A 21,463-nucleotide genomic window follows, 5' to 3' on the forward strand; every position below is an offset into this window, starting at 1 on the left:
ATTAAATTTGATTTTACTCACTTTACAGGCCTCAAAATCCAAAATACACACCGCCACCTTCCTTTTCACACCATTTACATGCCCCTAAGACAAAGGCAGGTTCATGGGACTAACTTAAGAATTCAAATGAGAGCAGACTCTAATCTAACTCACGTAACCAGAGTAAATTTAGACATTATTCCTGGTTTTACCATTCTTTCTAACCCTGCACAATTAACAACCTTCCCATGTCTCCATCTATTTAACTCCTCTGAGGTAGATGCTATAGAACGTAGAATACAGAATGTCACTAACAGCTGTGAGAGTATTCCTTTAAACAGTAGTAAAATGAAGGAAAAGTGACAACACAAGCTTCCTATATTCTCAGAGGTTGGAAAATTATTTTTTTCCAAAAATTTGTCCTGTCTCACTTTCATTATTTATAAAACTACTTCTAGTAAGATTGTGTAACAGTAATATGTGTTAAATTTTTGTGTGCTGCTCTGTTAAACTTAAAGAGGTTTAAAAGGATTCCTTCAAAACCCTCTTTCATTTGCTCAATTCTCTTCTCAAGCATATTAGACTCCATTAACAGCCAATCATGTAAGCTGAGCTGCAAGTGACCCGAGAGTTGCCATAGCAACAGCTGCTTTCTGAAATACGTGTTATGCATTTTAAAAGCTCTGAGAGAGAAGATACTACATCTATCAATTAACAACCAAAGCTCAACACAGCTCATTATCCAAATGAAACAAAAAACTCAACTACCTTAAAAGGGCATCTACTCCATAATAAAAGGGGTATTTGATATAAGTGCTATTTTGGTCTGTAAATTTCAAAATCAAGCCTATAATTAACATATAATAGTTGTATACCATGTTTAGTAATACAACAAAAATTGATATAGTAAAGGAAAGAATACTCAGGACTACATTTAGCAATGGACCATCAGGATAATGAATGAACATATGCTGTAATAAACTGCCAAATTTTCATGCAATTTTACTAATGAAAAAGTTGGCCCTAAATGTGGTAGACTAAAATGTTTCAACATACATGACCTGTGTGTGTATGACACACACACTTCACAGACAATGAAAAAATGTGCAAACAGTTAATACAAAAGACAATCTACGGTTTTCGAGAAAAATTATTCTTTTGACAATTCATCAGAGATAGACATCTCTTCTTCAAAGGCTTTCCTGGGAAAACAGATGCACAGATAGCCAGAGTTAAGCAGTGAAGTCATTTGAACAGTATGCAATTCTGAAAGAAGAAACTCTCAAAAACAAACCTGTCTCTAAAAAATAATTTCAAAATTGATAATATCCATTATTAAAGGAAAAAAGAGAAAACAAAATTTATCAGTCTTAAAAAATCTATTTCTAAAACTATACCCAAACATGTAACTCATTTAAATAAACAGAATGCATAAGAAGTATTACTCAAAGTGTTTCTTGATCAGGAAAAAAATCACTACAAATAGGATAAGAAGATAAAACATACTGAAATTACTAGTAACCATACTTTAATACTCAAAAAACTGAAAAGAAAAATTTTGAGTAACATACTCTAGAAAGAAACTATATATTGTGACATTAGATTCTGTTCTGTACATATTTTACTTTTCAATTTTGTACAATTTCAAGGAAAGATTTTTAAAAACTGGGAACTAACTACTGTTAACTACTATAGTGAAAATTCAGAAAATATGGTATAACAAAGATGAAAGAGAAACTTTTTAATCGCCGTTGACAGAACTAGCAACAAGTCACCATAGTAATAAATAGACGTGGTCCCAAACACCTCAGAATCCTAGAAGGCCTAATGATTGAAGCATTATTGTATTAATGCAGTATTCAGTAATCTAGATAATTCCTTAGTCCCAAATGCTATTCCATCTCTAAATAGTGAAAAACGTACTACACTTCTCCTTTCAATATAAAAATCTCACCCTTTATTTCAACTCTCTATTCCTTATAGTTACTTACACAAATTCTGATCATCATCAAACCCTGAATTCAAAATCCCAGCACAGTATTACTACTACTAACAGCTAAGCACTTCCAAGCAACTTATACGTTAATTCATGGGATCTTCACATGAATCTCCTATCACCACTTTACAGATGGAGAAACAAGGAACAGAAAAGTTAAGTAACTTGCCCAAAGCCACAGAGCCATTAAGTTGTGGAATCAATGTTGTAACTCAATCTGATTCTATATCCCTTACCCTTAACTATTATTCACAAAGCCCATGTACGAGTAAGTGAATACAACTGTTCATCCCAACAAACTAATGTTTCTCTAGTCCCTTCATACCCTTTCTCTCCATAGTTTAAGCTATGCCAATTTCCCAGCTTAATTCCAACAAAACAAAAATTCATTATTTGAAGTAAAAATCAAGTAGGTTAAAAACAGACCAAAAATAAGAGCAACTTGGTTCAACAATGAAGTCCAGATAAAAACTATTCAAGAAGATAAAAAATAGGGGCCGGCCTAGTGGCTCAGTTGGTTAAGAGCTCACTCAAGAGTTTGAGCTCGGAGCAACAGCGGTTTGAGTCCCAGCCCAAGCTGAGCAGCCGCTGAGCTGCCAACAGGTGGCAGGATGGCTCTGCTAAAAAAAATTTAAAAAAATAACATGTGTTTTTTTTCTTTTTAAGCAAAAGGGCATGGATGGATAGTTATGACAGTGATATAGACAAATAACAGTTATTAAATGCTTGCTACATGCCAAGCACTTTCTTAAGAGCTTTCTTTGCATGCCCTAACATTTAATTCTCACAATCCTATGAAGTAGGTAAAGCAGGTACTCTCTTCAAATAACATTGTTTCATTTAATGTTGTTTCGTTATAATGTTGTTGAGAGAAAAAATATCGATTTCTGGTTGGGTCCAATGTCTGTGTGGGGTTTACACGTTCTCCCCATGTCTCCGTGGGTATTTTCCAGGTACTCCGGTTTCCTCCCACATCCAAAAGATGTGCACGTTAGGTGAACTGGCATGTCTAAATTACCCCAGTATGAGTGAATGTGGGTGTGTGTGTGAGTGCCTCCTGTGATGGGTGTCCTAGCCAGGGTTGGTTCCCACTTCTTCCCTGAGCTGCCAGGATAGGCTCTGGCCACCCAAGACCCTGAACTGGAATAAGTGGGCTGGAAAAGAAGGATCTTACTTGTTTATATTATCTTTCTTAAATGTATGTATAGCTCACATTTATCTTAATGTTTAATATTAGAAGTGTTTGGGGGTCTTTATTTAGAAGTTTGGTGATGTTTCTGTGATCAGAAATATGCCATAAGAAACTAACTCGTTTATATCAATTAGCCTATGGTAAAACTGGTTCTTTGTACATCATTTCATTTAAAGTCACAGTTTCCAAGAATCTATTGACAAATTAAGTGAGGACTTACTGTACTACTATCTCTGCTTTAGAATAAGCAAACAGGTAGAGAGAAATGAGGTAATTTGCCCAAAGGTACACAGCTAATAAGTGGCAGAATTGGAATTTGAAAACCTCTGACAACTTCACCAGAGACAACCTCATTCTTAGCCATGACCCAACCAATCAATTAGCAACACTAAAAATGGGAATTAACGATTTTACAGGTAAGTACATATGTCACACAGGCAGTCAACATGTTATAATCATTCACAAAAAATAATCATGGCTATGCATGCAGATTTAGCAATAATAAACTTTTAGAAAAATTGGAAACCACCAATAAAAATAACACTTTAGGACTATTAAACTATAGGAGTTCCAATTCAAAATGGCAGACTGAGCACACAAATGTGCTTTTTCTCCCACTCCTGGTCTTCAAGTAATGACAGAAACTTGTTTTGTTTTTAAACAAACTCAGAAAGAAAAGAAATCAAATCATAAATGTAGGAGAAAAAAGCTTCCCATCATCAAATCAAAAATTTTGGGTGACACCTGGAAAACATAAAACAAATGAGATCAGATTACAAAAAAGTGAGCAAAGGATATTGCAACCAAGATAGCAGTTTGGGTCTTTTCAAAGAAGCCAAAGAGAGGCTCCAAACTTAAAATACAAAGAGCAGAAAGTGGGGGTAATACATCATCCAGAATATATATCAGTAATTAAAGAGCTGTATTCCGAATGACTTAGTCAACTAGGCCTCTCTCCACTCCCTGATTAAAGAGAAAAGAGCAGAGAACAATAGCTGTCAGTCTCAGGATTAAAGCCAGGTACTAGTCTAAAGTGTTCGTCAAGCTATATAGGTTTGAAATAATTTTGATGGGCTACACTAGCAATTTTCAATGACCTAAAACGAACAGAAAATACAAAGTGAGGGTATGTACTGTTTCATAGAACTTTTGCTAGGTTATGTATTTATAAATTCATATGTGTGTAGGTACTAGGTTACAATGTAAAACATTTTATACTATAGATCATAGTTTTTAAAGTTAGAAAGCTACTGCTCTAAATAAAGTGTACAGATCTGTGGAGGTCTCCTAGGGGAGGTTGTTGAGACCTGAAAGAAAAGCAGAGCGGCACTTGAAACACTAAAGCATTCCACTCCCCAGATAAGCCATAATTAGGTTTGGCAATTGTGGGTACTTAGTCGGCTTCCTCCTCAACCATACACCTCAGAGCACTATTTCCTCACCTTTCTTTCCATTATCACCCCCATCCCAAAGAGTTTTATTAGACATTTTCCCCCTAATTACTCCCCCCATGAAATTTTAGTACCACAGGTATACTGTGTATCTGTTTGTATACTATATGTATATTTGTGGCTTATATATAAAAAGGGCAACTTTTTATTACCCCCATTACCAATTTTTACCCCTTTGACAATACATGCCCTGAAGCAAGGGTCTGTAAACTGTGGCTCGCAAGCCACATGTGGCTCTTTGGGTACATTCCATCTCAAAAGTTTGCTGACCCCTGGAAGAGTCAATCCTGTCCCTCACAACAATTTAAAAATTATTTGAGAGCCATAAATATATTTTTACATAATCACCATTATGTGAATAATATCCTTTAAAATTTTTATAAATGAAACTATGATAGTTTTATTTTCATTTTCAATTTTACTTCAGAGCCACATGTGGCTCACGAGCCGCAGTTTGCTGACCCCTCGCGGCCCGCCTCAAAAGTTGACTCCTGCCCTACAGTAAAGAAGGAAGCCTACCACATGCCACAGTCTAGGGAGAGACCTATGAATAAAACAAACCTATCGCAGAGAACCTCATTTCAGTTACCTAACCTCACCAACTTAATCTTTCTTTCATAAGTATCAATAAACAACCAATAATTACCAAACCTGAGTTAAAAGATGAAAAAAACAAACAACAACAAATAACCAAAGAGAAGGCAGAGATGCAAGCCCAGAGGGTAAAGCTGCTAACCACAGAGGATTATTCCCAGGCTTTTAAAAACTAGTCATGTTCCCTTATCAGGTGATCACTTCCTAGGTTATACAAGTGCCTGATCACCATGCTGTACACTTGAAACTATAATATTGTGTGTCAACTATAATTGAAACAAATAAATTTTAAAAATTTTTAAATGAAAGAAATCTAGTCGTGTTCCCCCGGCTAATTATAGAAATTTTTTGGAACTTGTGACTCTTTTTTTCTATTTTCTTCCTTTCTGAACCAAAATGTCTATAACTGGCATCTTAAGCCTGTCCCCACCATTGTATTTTTGGAGGCAATAACTTGCTTCTTTAGTTTCACAGGTCCACAGATAGAAGGCTTCACCCATACTTGATTTAGATGATTTCAATACTTGAGACTTGATGTGGGACTTGAGCTGATAATAAGATTGTGAACTTTGAATTGATACTGTAAGGGGATGAGACCTTTGGAGATCTTGGGATGAGGTGAATGTCTTTTGTATGTTAGATGGGTATGGACCACAGAGGCCAGAGGGAGGACTGTGGTAGGCCAGATTTTGCACCTCCACCATGATCTTCACTCCCTGTGTGTCTCCTGTGTACGTCTCACTATATAGCAAGAGTTAGGAACTTTAAAATAGGAGTATTGCTGTAGATTATACAAGTAGGTCCAAATGTTGTACACATGGGTACTTAAAAGTGAAAGAGGAAGGCAGAAGACCAAGGATCAGCGGAAGGCATTTGAAGCATGAGAGGAACTTGACCCTCCATTGCTGGTTCTGAGATAAATAATACCGTTTATAAACCAAAGAATATATAGTAAGTGGCCTCTAGAAGCTGAGAATGACTCACCTCCCCCAACTCAACAACCAGCAAGGAAATGGGACCTCAGTACTACAACCACTAGGAAATTAATTCTGCCAACAATAAGAATGATCAAGGAAACGGTTTCCTTCCTAAAGCCTCCAGAAAGGAACTAGTCCAGTCAATAGATTTTGACCTTATGAGACTACACAAAGACTCAGCCTAGCCCACTGAATTTCTGATCAATAAAATCTATAACATGCTTAATTGTAGTAATTGATTACAATGGCAATAGAAAACTAATATAAAAACTGCTACACAAATTTTGCAGATCAGACGTCTTTAAGCACAGAGAACTTAAGTAACCTGCTCAAGATCACATTACCAATAACTGTTGATGCTGGATTTCAACCCAAGTACAAGCAAGCATATCTCAGAGATATTGCAGGTTCGGTTCCAGACCACAGCAATAAAGCAAGTATTACAATAAAATGAGTCACAGTCTTTTGACTTAGCAGTTGGAATGTCTTACCTTCAATTTGTAAAAAAAACACAACATCTGTGAAGCACAATAAAGCAAAGCACAATAAAACAATGTATGCCTATAGTGTGCCTTGTGTTCTTAACAACAGAAGAGAACATAAGCACAAAAAACAGAAACAATTGGGCATCTGGAATCTAATTTGAAAACTTTCCTTGGCAGAACTAAGATACACGGAATTACATTCCCCTTATAGTGTCAACCAAATCACTTGGTTCAAGACTAATTACATTTATGTAATTATAATACAGCAAGTGCTAATGCTGACTTTCAATTTTTAAAAACAATTTACAGTTGAAACACAGTCTAAATTATAGATATAGGGGTATAAACAAAGCCTTGACAAATAATATGACTAGTTAACAAAAATTAAAGATGGGGAGGAAAAACAAAAGGAACGTTAGAATACACCAATTCCCTTATCTTTCAGAACACTCAGATAATAGATGCTACCTGAAGTTGATAAATCAAGAAATAATGAGGGCCGGCAGAGTGGCTCTGTTGGTTAAGAGCACGAGCTCTGAGCAACAGGATCGCCGGTTCAATTCCTGCATGGGCTGGTGAGCTGTGCCCAAGCTGAGCTGGTGCAAGAGCTCATGCTCTTAGGAGCAAGGTTGCTGGTTCAACACCCATATGGGATGGTGGGCTGGCCCCCACCACAACTAAGTTGAAAGCGGCGACTGGACTTAGAGCTGAGCTTGCCCCCTTCACAACTAAGATTGAAGGACAACAACTTGACTTGGAGCTGATGGGTCCTGGAAAAACACAATGTTTCCCTTCCCCAATTTCCCAACACTGTTTCCCTCCCTAATTCCCCAATAAAAAATCTTTTTTAAAAACAGAAAAGAGATAATGGTATAAGTGAGAATATGACATAGGTATAAAAATGAACATGTGAAGGTGTTTTTCTGAGGGTTTGGAGAAGGGATGGATATTTTACTTTTCTTTTTTTTTTTAAGCTGAGCCATCCTGCCACCTGTTGGCTGCTCAGCAGCTGCTAAGCTTGGGCCAGGAATCGAACCACTGTTGCTCAGAGCTCAAACTCTTGAGCGAGCTCTTAACCAACTGAGCGACTCAGCCGGCCCTTACCTTTTATTTTATACATTTCTCTGCTTTTATTAAACTATGGAAATATATCTATAACTCTTAAAAATACTTATTTTAAACACACACACACACACACACACACACACACACACGCCCCCTTCTAGATGTGTGATGTCAGGTTTTCTGGGAAGCAGACCCATAATAATGTTAGAAATTTAAGAAATTTCATTGTGAAAATGCCTATGAAGAATGAAGAGGAGATAGAGCAGGAACTGAGTAAACAGAGAAATCCTTCAGGCTTTCAATACAGGTCTGATGGCTATGTGAGCCTCAAGCCAGTGCAGCTCTGGTCTGCCCGGATAGGGAGCTCAGGTGCAAAGATTGCCCTTAGATAACTCCCAAGTTGGGAAGAAATGGCTAGGACCCTACTGTCTTGCTATGCTCAGTTACTGGCAGGGAGCTGCCCAGTGAGAAATGTGGTCATGGCTCAATGCTGCAGCAAATCTCAAAGGCTCTGTATCTGGAGGTTGTCAGCTAACAACATTTCTCAAGGCAAGTTTCTTTTAAAGGAGATCTAAACAGAACACCTACAGGGCTGTAACAGATGCCCACATGAGGGAATACTCTGCAGCCATTAAAAATGTTAGACAGCAATAATTTTCAACTATGCATCTTGCAGGAAGCCCTAGAGTTCTTCAGAGGTACCTCTCCAAGGCAGACTGCTGAGGCTAGTGAAGAAAGCCCAACACTGAGGCTCTGTATTTTCATCCATCTTCCACCAGAGCAGCTCCACTTTGATCTGTTTTATATGCTGCATTTCTCAAGAGCTGTCTGAACAAAGGGACCACATTGCTACAAAAAAAATTCAAAAATCATCTGTCACAAAATAACTTTTAATTGAAAAAACAAACATTATTTAGAATCAACTTTTCTGCTTGTGTGTAAGCCTGAGCCTGCAACACACAAAAAAAAGATTGAACAGATAAACATCAAAATGTTGTAACAATGGTTACCTACTGGGTGGTGAGATTAAAACTTTTTTTGGTTTGCTTACTTGTATTTTCTGTACTTTACGTAATTCACATTACAAGATTTTGGTATTAAGGAAAACCAAACTCTTAAAAATTTATGTTCAAAAAAGAGCTCTGAACTCATAAACTGACTCTTCTCACAACTTAAGAGCTATATTACTATAGAAAATTGTTTGGCCTCTTATTAATAAAATCACATTTGCAAATTATAGCATTCACTTCAAAAAGTACTCTGCCTATAAAAACACAATATATGTATTAATTTTGCCATTAGCATGTTTACATTCAACTAATGAAATGATGGCATTTATTAGTAGCACACAAATAACTAAAACGTATCACATGATTTTCAGGAAATGTTTAATGATTTCAATACATAAATGTCAAAAACAATTAACAAATAATTCACTAACGATTTCAATTTTATAGAATCATTCAATATTAGCAGCAACATCTGTGGTAAAAACCACATAATTGCATATTCTTCTCTTAAGTTTTCCCAACCCAGAGAAAGCTTCTAGTATTCCCATTTAATAAATGCACAATTTGATGTATGAGGCCAAGATCACTGAGAAAATAAGTGGCAACACCAGGGATAAACACTGATTCATAATTAAGTGATTTTTAGACTACACTGGTAAGGCTCCTGCAGAACTCACACATTCCACCAGGACCCTGTTTTAACAAAACCACAGTACATTCACTTTACAGAGCTAAAAACAACCTCTAGATTTTCTTTTCAGCAACTTGTATTCTCAAAAAGAAGTCATGTATCCCAATACATGCTGAGATAAGTGTTAATTGAGACCACCAGGGGTTTCAATAATGGATGGTTTTGCAGCTCTTGGTGGATTTCCTTTGTTTTTATTTTGCATCTATAAAGACTAGGCCAGAAACAACACAAAAAATGATGAGGCTCTTAATTTTTTAATGAGATTCATAGAAAATAGTGTATATATCATATAGCTCATGATTTTTCTCTTCCAAATGCTGCATATACCTATGATAAACTCTATCTCATACTCTATTTGGTTCTCAATTCAGCCCCCTAACTTCACAAATGTGGATAGATAAGAATTAGGTTAAAAGGTAATATCTGGATGCAACATATCTGTAGATAACTCCCTTGATAGTATTAAGGAAAATGTAAAGATAAACTGAGAAAGACTCAAAAAATATAAGGGATCTTGAAGAAGGATTTTAATGAGAAATATACCGAAATTATGAGCAGATATAAATGAACTCAGTGATGGAAGTGCAGAGCCAAAGAAATGAAGAAATAAATTAATATTCTCATCTTCAGTGACTTATGAGGTGGTAGTAAGTTGAGCCACTGAAACATGAGCTGATTCATATAATCCATTCACCAATAAAGCACATTTCTACACTTTCACTCAAACACTTCTCTTTTTTATTACTCTTTACCAAAACAAGGATCCCCTTGGCCTGTAGCTGGCATTCTAGCCAACACACATGTGCCTAACTGGAATAATAGAAATATCATGAGAATTCAGATTAACCCACAAAATGAAACTTACAAACTGAAAAGTATTGCTCCTGCTAAAAGCATTGGTTAAGATGAAATAGTATTTTAATGGATGTGTGTGTACACACAAATATGCATTTTGACAAAACAGACCTTAACTTGAGGCGTGCGGTCAAAAGGTAAATAAGAATACATTCATGAAAGTAAGACTTCTACAACCGCTGACCCGAGGCAACAGGACCCACTGTAAACAATTCTGTCTGTATCTTTCCACATGTATTATATGTTTAAACAAGCACGTACGTAACTATGGGATGTATATTTTTTTTTTTTTTAAGATTTTATTGGGGAATTGGGTGAGGGGAACAGAGCTGGGGAATCGAGGGAAGGGGAACAGACAAGGTGCTGTCCTTATGTTCTTCAGTCTAGTTGTGGAGGATGTTGCTTCAGTGGCCCAAGATGGCACCATCATTGCGTTATTCCCGGGTGAGGCAGATCAGTCGCTGGCTTCTGGACGGCCACTCACTGCGGCTGCTGGCTGCTCACGCTGGTTGCTGACTACACACGGTAGCCCGTGGCAACCCACTGCAGCAGGGGCTGCAGCCTACGCTGCCGCCGGCGACTCACAGCAGCCCAGCTCCAGGTCGAGCTGTTGTTCACCATCTCAGCTGTAGAGGGCAGTGTCACTGGCCCTCATGTGGGATCCAAACGGGAACCCTGCTGCTCAGAGCTGGCATCCCAAGCCAGTTCTTAACTAATGCGCCACTCGCCGGCCCGACAGCACACTTTTTAAAACACACTTTTTCTCAACCATAGCTCACACACAATTCACTGCACCAAACAAGTTGAAACTTGTCACACACTGTTACTAAGGCTTGACCCGTCGCCTCCCATATTGAAGATCCCTGCCTTTCCACTAGATGGCACTCGGCAGGAGCATTCACTATATTTCTCAATCACAACAGAAAGGCTCCTTGCCACACATCACTTCTGAAACGGCAGTTTCTGTCAAATAAAAACATTATGATATGTGTGTGCTCTCATCCATTTTATTCCCCGGATCTGGCACCTTTGAATTCTGGCTCTTCCCCAAAGTCAAAATGACCCTGAAAGGGTAAACGTTTTGAATCGATTCAAGACATCAGGGCAGCCACGACAGCACAACTAAAGACACTCACGAAAGAGGACTTCCAGAACTGCTTTGGAAAGTGGCAAGGACGATGGGATAAGTGTTTTCGAAGCGAGGGGATTTAATGGCAATGTGTCTTTTACTGTAATAAATTTTTTTTATTTAAACATTCACCACATGTTTTTACCACACTTCATATGTTCTACTTGTATTATAATTAGTACTCTTTTTGCCTCTCCAAAGTAAGAAAATAAATATCTATTCCTCCTTGGCTCAGTACATACTCAATTTTGTCACAGATGAAGAAATTGAAGGTACAAACTAGTTAAAACTAAAAGTTGTCAGCAAACACAATCATTCAATATGTTTTCAGTTCTAAAGAAATACAAAAGATAGTGGAACAATTTAAAGAACACCTCTGAAACAAATGGGAAAAAAACAGGTTGGGAATTTAAAAATAAAAAGTAGTCTTGCCTACTTAAAAAAAAAAAAGTAAATATCTTAGAGGAAAAGAGAGAGTTATTCTAGATTAAAAAACAAATGAACGGGGCCGGCCGAGTGGCGCAATGGTTAAGAACTCGCTTGGGATGCCAGAGGGCCCCGGTTCGGATCCCACATATGAGGGCCAGTGACACTGCCCTCTACAGCTAAGAGGCTGAACAACAGCTCAACCTGGAGCTGGGCTGCCTTGAGTCGCCGGCGACGGCGTGGGCTGCAGTCCCTGTGGCAGTGGATTGCCATGGGCTACCATGTGTGGCCAGCAGCCAGCGTGAGCGGCCAGCAGCCAGCGTGAGCGGCCAGCAGCCGCAGTGAGCGGCCGTCCAGAAGCCGGCGACTGATCTGCCTCGCCAGAGAAGAGCGCAATGATGGGGCCAACTTGGGCCACCGGTGAAGCAACATCCTCCACAACTAGATTGAAGAACAAAACGACAGCAACTTGTCTGTTCCCCTTTCCCCAATTCCCCAGCACTGTTCCCATCCCCCCAATTCCCCAATAAAAATAAATAAATAAATAAATAAAACAAATGAACGAACAAAGACAACAACTATGGGCCTTAACTTGGTCAATTACTCACACCCACGAGATGCAGAGTGGGAGCTACTATGAAAGGCTTTTGGAATCAATTAAGTAAATTTGAGTATAAACTAAATATTAATTTATAAGTAAAAACTTACTGCTATTGTTCTTGGGCCTAATAATGGTAATGCCATCGGAGAAATGACATCTGTAGGCAATGTACACTGAAGTATTCATGGGAAAGAAAACTTGTGTCCACACAGAGTTCAAAAGGAGATTTATTCATAATAACCCAAAACTGATAACCTAAATATCCAACAACAGACGAAAGGATAAACAAATTGAATACATTTATACACCAAAATGCTATGTACCAATAAAGAAGAATAAGCTGTTGATACATGCAATAACATGCATGACTATTAAAAAGGTATCACCTCACTGAAAGAAACTGGAAGCAAAACAATTGTATGAGTTTATCTATATGAAATTATATTTAAAAATTCTGTCATATACAGTGACAGAAAGCAGAACTATAGTTGCCTGAGATAAGAGTGGTGGTAGGGTAACTGTGAAGAAACATGAGGAAACTTTCTGTAGTGCTAGAACTGCTTTACATCTTGACTGTGTTGGTGGTGGTTACAAAAATATACATATTTGTCAAAACTAAAACCATACACTTAAACTTCACACACTGAATGAACACTATTCCTCAATAAACTTGACTTTAAGAAGTATCAACAAAACAATCCCATTCACAATTACATCAAAAAACTAAAATATCTAGAAATAAATTTAACCAAGGAGATAAAAAAACCTGTACACTGTAAATATAAGACATTGATGAAATAAACTGAAGACACAAATGAATGGAAAGATATTTCGTGCTCAAGGACTGGAAGAATTAATAGTTAGAATGTCCATACTGCCCAATCTACAGAGTCAATGCAATCCCTATCGAAATTCCAATGGCATTTGTCACAAAAATAGAATAAACAATCCCAAAATTAGTATGGAACCACAAAAGATAACAAATATCCAAAACAACCTTGAGAAAGAAAAACAAAGCTGGAGGCATCATGCTAACTTATTTCAAACTATATTACAAAGCTATCGTAATCAAAACAGTCCAGTTCCAGCATAAAAACTGACACAAAGAGCAATGGAACAGAATAGAGAGCTCAGAAATAAAGCCACAGATACATGGTCAATAATTTATGGCAAAGCAGCCAAGAGTATAAAATGGGGAAAGAACAGTCTCTTCAGCAAATGGTGCTGGGAGAACTGGACAGTCACATGCAAAAGAATGAAACCAGACCACTATCTTACAGCATACACAAACATTAACTCAAAATGAATTAAAGATGTGAACATAAGACTTGAAACCATAAAACTCCTAGAAAAGAACATAGATGTGTAAGCTCCTTGACTTCAGTCTTGGTGATGATGTTTTAGATTTGACACCAAAAGCAAATATAAACAAGCAGGGCAACATAAAACTAAAAAGTACCTGCATGACAAAGTAAACCATCAACAAAATGAAAAGGCAACCTACTGAATGGAAGAAAATATTTGCAAAGTATATATCTGATAAAGGGTTAATATCTAAACTATACAAAAAACTCATAGCAGAAAAAAAAAGGCAATTTGATTAAAAAATGGGCAGAGGACCTAAACAGACATTTTCCCAAAAAGACATACAAATGCCCAACTAATATATAAAGATGTTCAACATCACTAATCATCAGGGAAATGCAAGTCAAAACCACAACGAAATATCAATTCACATTCATTAGGAGCCTATTATCAAAAACAAAAGATAACAAGTGCTGGCGAGAATGTAGAGAAAAGAAAACCCTTGTGCACTGTTCGGAGGAATGTAATTTGGTGCAGCCACTATGGAAAACAGTATGGAGGATCTTCGAAAAGTTAAAAATATAACTGCCATATGATCCAACAATTCCAGTTCTGGGTATTTATCCAAAGGAATCAAAAATAATATCTCGAAGAGGTATCCTGCATGCTCATGTTCTCTGTAGCATTATTTACAATAGCCAAGACATGGAAGCAACCCAAGTCTCCATCAATAGATGAATGGATAAAGAAAACATGACACAAGGGCCAGCCGAGTGGCTCAGTTGGTTAAGAGCTCGCTCAAGAGTTTGAGCTCTGAGCAACAACGGTTCGAGTCCCAGCCCAAGCTGAGCAGCCGCTGAGCTGCCAACAGGTAGCAGGATGGCTCAGCTAAAAAAAAAAAAAGAAAAGAAAAAGAAAACATCACACACACACACACACACACACACACACACACACACACACACACACTCCACAGTGGAATATTATTCAGCCGTAAGGAAGGAAGGAAATCTTGCCATGTGTGATAACATGAATGAACCTTGAGGGCATTATGCTAAGTGAAGTAAGTCAGGCAGAGAAAGACAAATACCATGCAAGCTCACTTATATGTGGAATCTAATAAAACAAAAACAAAAAAAGCTCCAAACTCATAAATACACAGAGCAAATTGGTGGTTGCCAGAGACAGGGGGTCAGGGTGAGAAAAATGGGTGACGGTGGTCAAAAGGTACAAACTTCCAGTTATAAAATAAGTCCTAGAGATGTAATATATAGCACAGTGACTGTAGTTAATGCTGTGCTGTATATCTGAAAGTTGCTAAGAGTATGTCTTAAAAGTTTTCATCAAAAGGAAAAAAAATGTAACTGTGTGGTGATGAATGTTAACTAAACTTACAGTGGTGCTCACTGCACAATACACATACATATAGAAGTATTATGCTGTACACCTAAAACTAATATACAGTCATGTGTCACTTAACAACATTCTAAGAAATACGTGGTTATGTAATTTTGTCGATGAGCAAACATCAGAGTATACTTACATAAACCTAGATGGTACAGCCTCTTGCTTCTAGGCTACAAGCCTGTAGAGCATGTTACTGTACCAAAACCATGAGATTAAATTAAGTACAATAGAAAATGATGCAATCAAGAGATGCAATGAACACAAGATGTATGAGGCTGCTGCCAGCATAACACGGCATCCTGTTTTACAGCAAACTGGTTTTTTTTATAAGTAGAAAACTAATGATAAAACTATAGTGCGGTAAATACATAAACCAGTAAGTCATTTGTTATTATTATTATATAGTGTTGTTATTATTATAATATAGTGCACAAAATTTACTTTTCTATGATTGGCAGCACAGGTTTATTTACACAAGCATCACCACAAACACGTGAGTAATGTGTTGCGCTACCACTTTACTATGGCCATGACATCACTAGGCAATAGGAATTTTTCAGCTCCATTATAATCTTATAAGACTACCATCGTCTATGTGGTCATTATGCGTTATATGACAATATTGTTATATGTCAATCATAGCCCGCCCAAAAAAAGGAAACAAGTAAAAAAAAAAAAGTATTTTAATGTGGTTCACTGATATTTCCACAGGTGTACACTTACATCAAAATTTAACTGTACACTTTAAATATGTACACTTTATTATATGTCTATTCTAATTCAATAAGGCTGTTATAAAAAAAAGCTAAATGGAATCTTCAATAATTACTTCCCTCTTTCATAAATAAACCAACTGCTACAGACGACCCCTAAAAATGTAGAGAACTGTGTGCCCTAATGTTAAAAGCATACCAAAAAACCCCTCAAGATTAGTAATGTGAATTATAAAAAATAAAAACAATAAAAATTTTATGGGGAAAAAAGTCTGGGCAACATCTTATTTACATCTCAAAACTAAAAAGTATAAAGAGATTCATATGAAAATTTAAAGTTTTTGTACCTGGGAAAACATAAAAACATTTGCAACACAGGTAATAAAGTATTAATGTTTTAACACTCAGTGAGCTCTTACAATTAGAAAAAGACAACCCCAAAAGATTTTGGGCAAAGGATATCAAAAAAACAATTCACAAAAGAGCAAAAGCAAATGTCCAGAAACATAAGAAAATATGTTGAAACTCATTAGTACTCAGGGAAATTCAAATTAAAAGTAACAATGAGATATAACATTACACATATTAAGCTGGCAAATGTTTACAAAGCTATAGTCCAGCTCCTGGCAGTGATACAGAAGAAAGTATTCTCACACCTTTGCTAGTGGAAATTTTTTGTGGAAAGCAATTTGACAACATCTACTGAAATAAAAAAATTAAAAACTCTTAAACCCAGCAATTCAACTTCTAGAAATCTATCCCACAGAAATTAAAGCATGTGAAAGTAAGTACAAATATTCAAAGATGCAACAGTTTTAAAATGGCAAAGAATTAGAAACAGAATATTCCCATAAATGTGTGAAGGCTTTAAAAAAAATTATATAACACGCCATGAAACATTCATTATGCAGTCATGGAAAAAATGAATTAGAGTTAATTAAGCCTGAGATGGAGGGCAGAGTTATACCTTAGAAGCAGGATTTCTCTGAGGCATTATTAGTGAAAACAGAAAGCTGAAGAAAAGTATATATAATGATACCATTTTCTAAAACTCATCAGCAAAACAAGCCTATATATGTAATTGGGAATACAAATATCTGTATAAGATTATGTGAACAGAGGTATAAATATGACACGATATACCGGGGGTGCCAAATGTATACACATGACTTGTATTCATCTTTTGGTATCAGTATATATTGATTATTACAATTTTAATAGTTTTTTCCTTTCTTAAAATATGTATACATTTTCTTGGCACCCTCTGTATAATGCAATGCTATTTACACAGATTTAGGATAGAGTGGGGGTAGATACAATGGAAAGGAGAAGTTGAGAGCCAAGCCGAAAAGAATGGCACTGGGGGATAAATTCCCATTAATGATTTTATGTAAAAAAAATAATAATAAGCTAAATAATTAATTTTAGGCAGGTATGTCAAGATATAAATTTTGTCCAATATAAAGATGAAAGAATTACACATACTATATATAATGAAAACTAAATTAAGTAGTTGTAACACAAAAAAGTGGTAAAAATACATAAATCTGAAATATGAATGAGATATCAATTGAACTTTGCTGAGGGAAAGAAAATCATTTAAACTTGCTATATCACTTTGACTAAAATTATATCCATCTGAGAATTATAGTTCAGAATCAATTTACCTATGCCCTAGTGACAGAATATGCATCGTTTATACTGGAACTAAAATCTATCAAACTTATCAATATTTACTTGTACGATTTAAATGAACTGTCATATGTGAAATTAAGCCCTTTAGTTATATTATGAATCTGCCTGTCGCCTTAGGGGAACAATATACCCCCTTAACTCAGGAATAATCTAAACAAGGCAACATATAAGCCTGAGCTCATAAGTAAGAACTGAAATAGCAAGCTATACAAACTCTCCATCTAAAAATGAACAAAGCCCCTGTCATTTACTGATATTGGCATTATATAAACAAAAATAACTTTATTTGTAATATTTCAAGACTCAATGCTAGCAAACTGAATTCAGTAGTTTAAAAGAATTATACACCATCACCAAGTGGGATTTATTCCTAGAAAGCAAGGATGGTTCAACACATGAAAATCAATCAAGGTAGTTATACCTCATTAATGAAATGTGCGGGGAAATTATAAGATCATCACGATTGATACAGAAAGAGCATTTATCAAAATTCAACACCTTTTGGGACGGCTGGGTAGCTCAGGTGGTTAGAGCACAGGGCACAGTACTCATAACACCAAGGCTGCCAGTTCAATTCCCACATGGGCCACTGAGGTACACCCTCCACAACTAGAATGAAACACACTGTTCCCCAATAAAAAATAAAAAATGCAACACCTTTTCATGATTAAAAACACTCAACAAACTAAGAATTAAAGGAAACTATCTCAACATAATAAAGGCCATGAAAAATCCAAAGCTGTTATCATACTCAATATGGAAAGACTGAAAGCCTTTCTCTAAAATCTGGAAAAAGTTAAGGATGCCTACTTTCACCACTTCTATTCAACATGGTACTGTAAGTCCTAAGTACTAGAAACCACATCAATTAGGTAAGAAAATAAATAAATAGCATCAATTGGAAAAGAAGTAAACCTGTCTCTCTGTTTGTAGATGGCATGATACTATATGCAAAAAATATTAAAAAGTTCACACAAAATAACTTTTAGCAATAAAAAAATTAGCAAAATTGCATGATACAGTATCAACACTCATAAATAGTTGTGTCTCTATACACCATATATGGGCAATTTGAAAATAAAGTTAAGAAAGCAATTCCATTTAAATCAAAAGAATAAGAAATTTAAGAAAATGTAACCAAGGAGACAAAAGCCTTGTACACTAAAAAACTATAAAGTATTGCTGAAAGAAATTAAAGACACGAATGACCCTATTCTACTTCTGAGTATATACCCAAAAGAACTGAAAGCAGAGTATTAAAGAGCTATCTGTACATCCACATTCAGGGCAATCTTTTTCATAACAGCAAAAGGTGGAAGCAATCCAAGTACCCAACAATGTATGAATGGATAACAATGTGGTATATACATATAATATTATTCAGCCTTCAAAAGGAAGAAAATTCTGACATATGATACAATATGGATGAACCCTGAGGACATCTGGGTAGGTGAAATAGCCTAAAAAGACAAATATTGTATAATTCCACTTAAATGAGATACCTAGACCCATCAAATTCACAGAGACAGAAAGCAGAATGGCGGCTACCAAGAGCTGAGGGGAGAGAAAAATAGGGAGTAGTATTTCAGTTATGCAAGATGAAAAGAATTCTGGAATTGGTTGTACAACAATGTGAAAGTACTAAATACTACTGAAATGTACACTTAAAAAAATAAGATGGTAAATTTTGTGATATATGTATTTTAGCACAATTTTTTTTTTTTAACCTACAACTAACCTCATACTTAACAGTGAGAAATAAGACACTAATATCAGGAACAAGGCAAGGATGTCCGTTCTTATCCCTCTTTTTCAACACTGTAACTAGAAAAAACTGCTTTTATTCACAAATGACATGATTGTCTATGTAGAAAATCTGAAACCGACAAAAAAACCTCCAAAACTAACAATTATAACAGGTTGCAGTATACAAGGTTAATACACAACAGTCAATTGCTTTCCTGTATATCAGCAATGAACAACTGGGATTTCAAATTAAAAACACAATACCATTTATACTGGCACCAAAAATATGAAATACTTATAAATCTAAAACAACAGACAAATCTATATGAGGAAAACTACAAAACTCTGATGAAAGAAATCCAAAAAGAGCTAAATGGAGAACTATTCCATGTTCATGGATAGGAAATAATATTGTCAAAAAGTCAGTTCTTCCCCAACTGACCTACAGATTCAACACAATTTCAGTCAAAATCCCAGCAAGTTATTTTGTGACTATCACACAAAAAAGCTTATATGGGAGGCAAAAGACTAGAATAGCTAACATGATATTAAAGGAGAAGAAAGATTTTGTAGGGTATCTGATGGACACATCTTATTTGGGGAGACAACCTCATGGACGGTATAGATGCCTCACCACTTCAGTGTACACCTGAAGCTGAAGTTGAATAATACTGAATGTCAACTATAATTTTATATATATATATATATATATGGTCACAGGATGTGGAGTACAGCATAGGGAATAGTCAATGGAATTGTAACAGCTACATACGATGTCAGAGGGGTAGTAGATTGGGGGAGGGGGTTATCACTTTGTGAGGGATATAAATGTCTAACTATTACATTGTTTTGTACACCTGAAACTAATAAAAAATATAAATAAATAAATAGTTATTCAAGGAGAAGAGGAAAGTCAGGAGATGATGATACCCAACTTTAAGACTTACTATAAATCTATGGTAATCAAGGCAGTGTGATATTGGCAAAAGAATAGACAATTAAATTAACAAAAGGGTATAGGGAATTCCAAAATAGACCCACACAAATATAGTCAACTATACTGTTGATTTCTGAAAAAAGAGCAAAGGTAATAAATATACAATGAAGAAAAGTTGCTGGAACACATGGACATCCACATGCAGAAAAGAAGAAGAGAGATGCGGGAAGGAGAGGGGGCGAGGGGCGGAGCGGAGCAAGCTAGACAAAGACTTTACACTTCACAAAAATTAACTCAAAACAGATCACAACCTAAATGTAAAATGCAGAAGTATAAAATTTAGAAGATAACACAGGAGAACATCTAGATGATCTTGCATTTGGAGATGACTTTTTAGATACACCACCAAAGGCATGATCCATGAAAGAAAACACTATTAAGTTGGACTTTGTTAAATTAAAAACCTTTCCTCTGCAAAACACAGTCAAGAGAATAAGCAAAGACACAGACTGTGAAAAAATATTTGCGAACATGTATCTGATAAAGGACTTACCTAAAATATACAAAGAACTCTTAAAACTCAGCAGTAAATAAAACGAACAATCCTACTTTTTAAAAGACAAAGGATCTGAAGATCTGAACTGCTACTTCACCAGAGAAGATAAACAGATAGAATACAAGCATATGTAAATATACTTTCATATAAAACAATAAAATGCCCTTACACATCCATCAGAGAGGCCAAAATCTGGAACAGACAATATCAAATGCTGGAGAGGATGTACAACAGGAACTCTCTTGCACTGATGACAAGAATGCAAAATAGCACAATTTGGCAGTTTCTTACCGAACTAAATATACTCTTACCATATAATCCAGGAACTACACACCTTGAAAATTATTCAAATGAACTGAAAACTTATGTCTACATAAAAACCTACACACATATGTTTATAGCATCTTTATTGATGACCATAAAAACTTGGAAACAATCAAGATGTCCCTTCAGCAGGTGAATGGATAAACTGTGGTATTATTCAGCAATAAAAAGAAACGAACTGGGCCGGCTGAGTGGCGCGATGGTTAAGAACTGGCTTGGGACAGGCTTGGGACACCAGAGGGCCCCGGTTCGGATCCCACATATGAGGGCCAGTGACACTGCCCTCTACAGCTAAGATGCTGAACAACAGCTCAAGCTGGAGCTGGGCT

At 36.2% G+C, this 21,463-nt stretch overlaps 1 protein-coding gene and 1 pseudogene across 1 annotated transcript in view; one reads left to right on the forward strand and one right to left on the reverse strand.

Moving 5' to 3' along the window:
- Positions 1-21,463, reverse strand: part of STAG1 (STAG1 cohesin complex component) — a 392,478-nt gene that overhangs the window by 327,503 nt on the left and 43,512 nt on the right. The window lies entirely within an intron of this gene.
- LOC109389230 (AP-3 complex subunit sigma-1 pseudogene) overlaps positions 3,562-21,463 on the forward strand; it is a 29,469-nt pseudogene continuing 11,567 nt past the window's right edge.

Source organism: Hipposideros armiger, unplaced genomic scaffold, assembly GCF_001890085.2.
Source record: "Hipposideros armiger isolate ML-2016 unplaced genomic scaffold, ASM189008v1 scaffold_226, whole genome shotgun sequence".
NCBI lineage: Eukaryota > Metazoa > Chordata > Mammalia > Chiroptera > Hipposideridae > Hipposideros > Hipposideros armiger.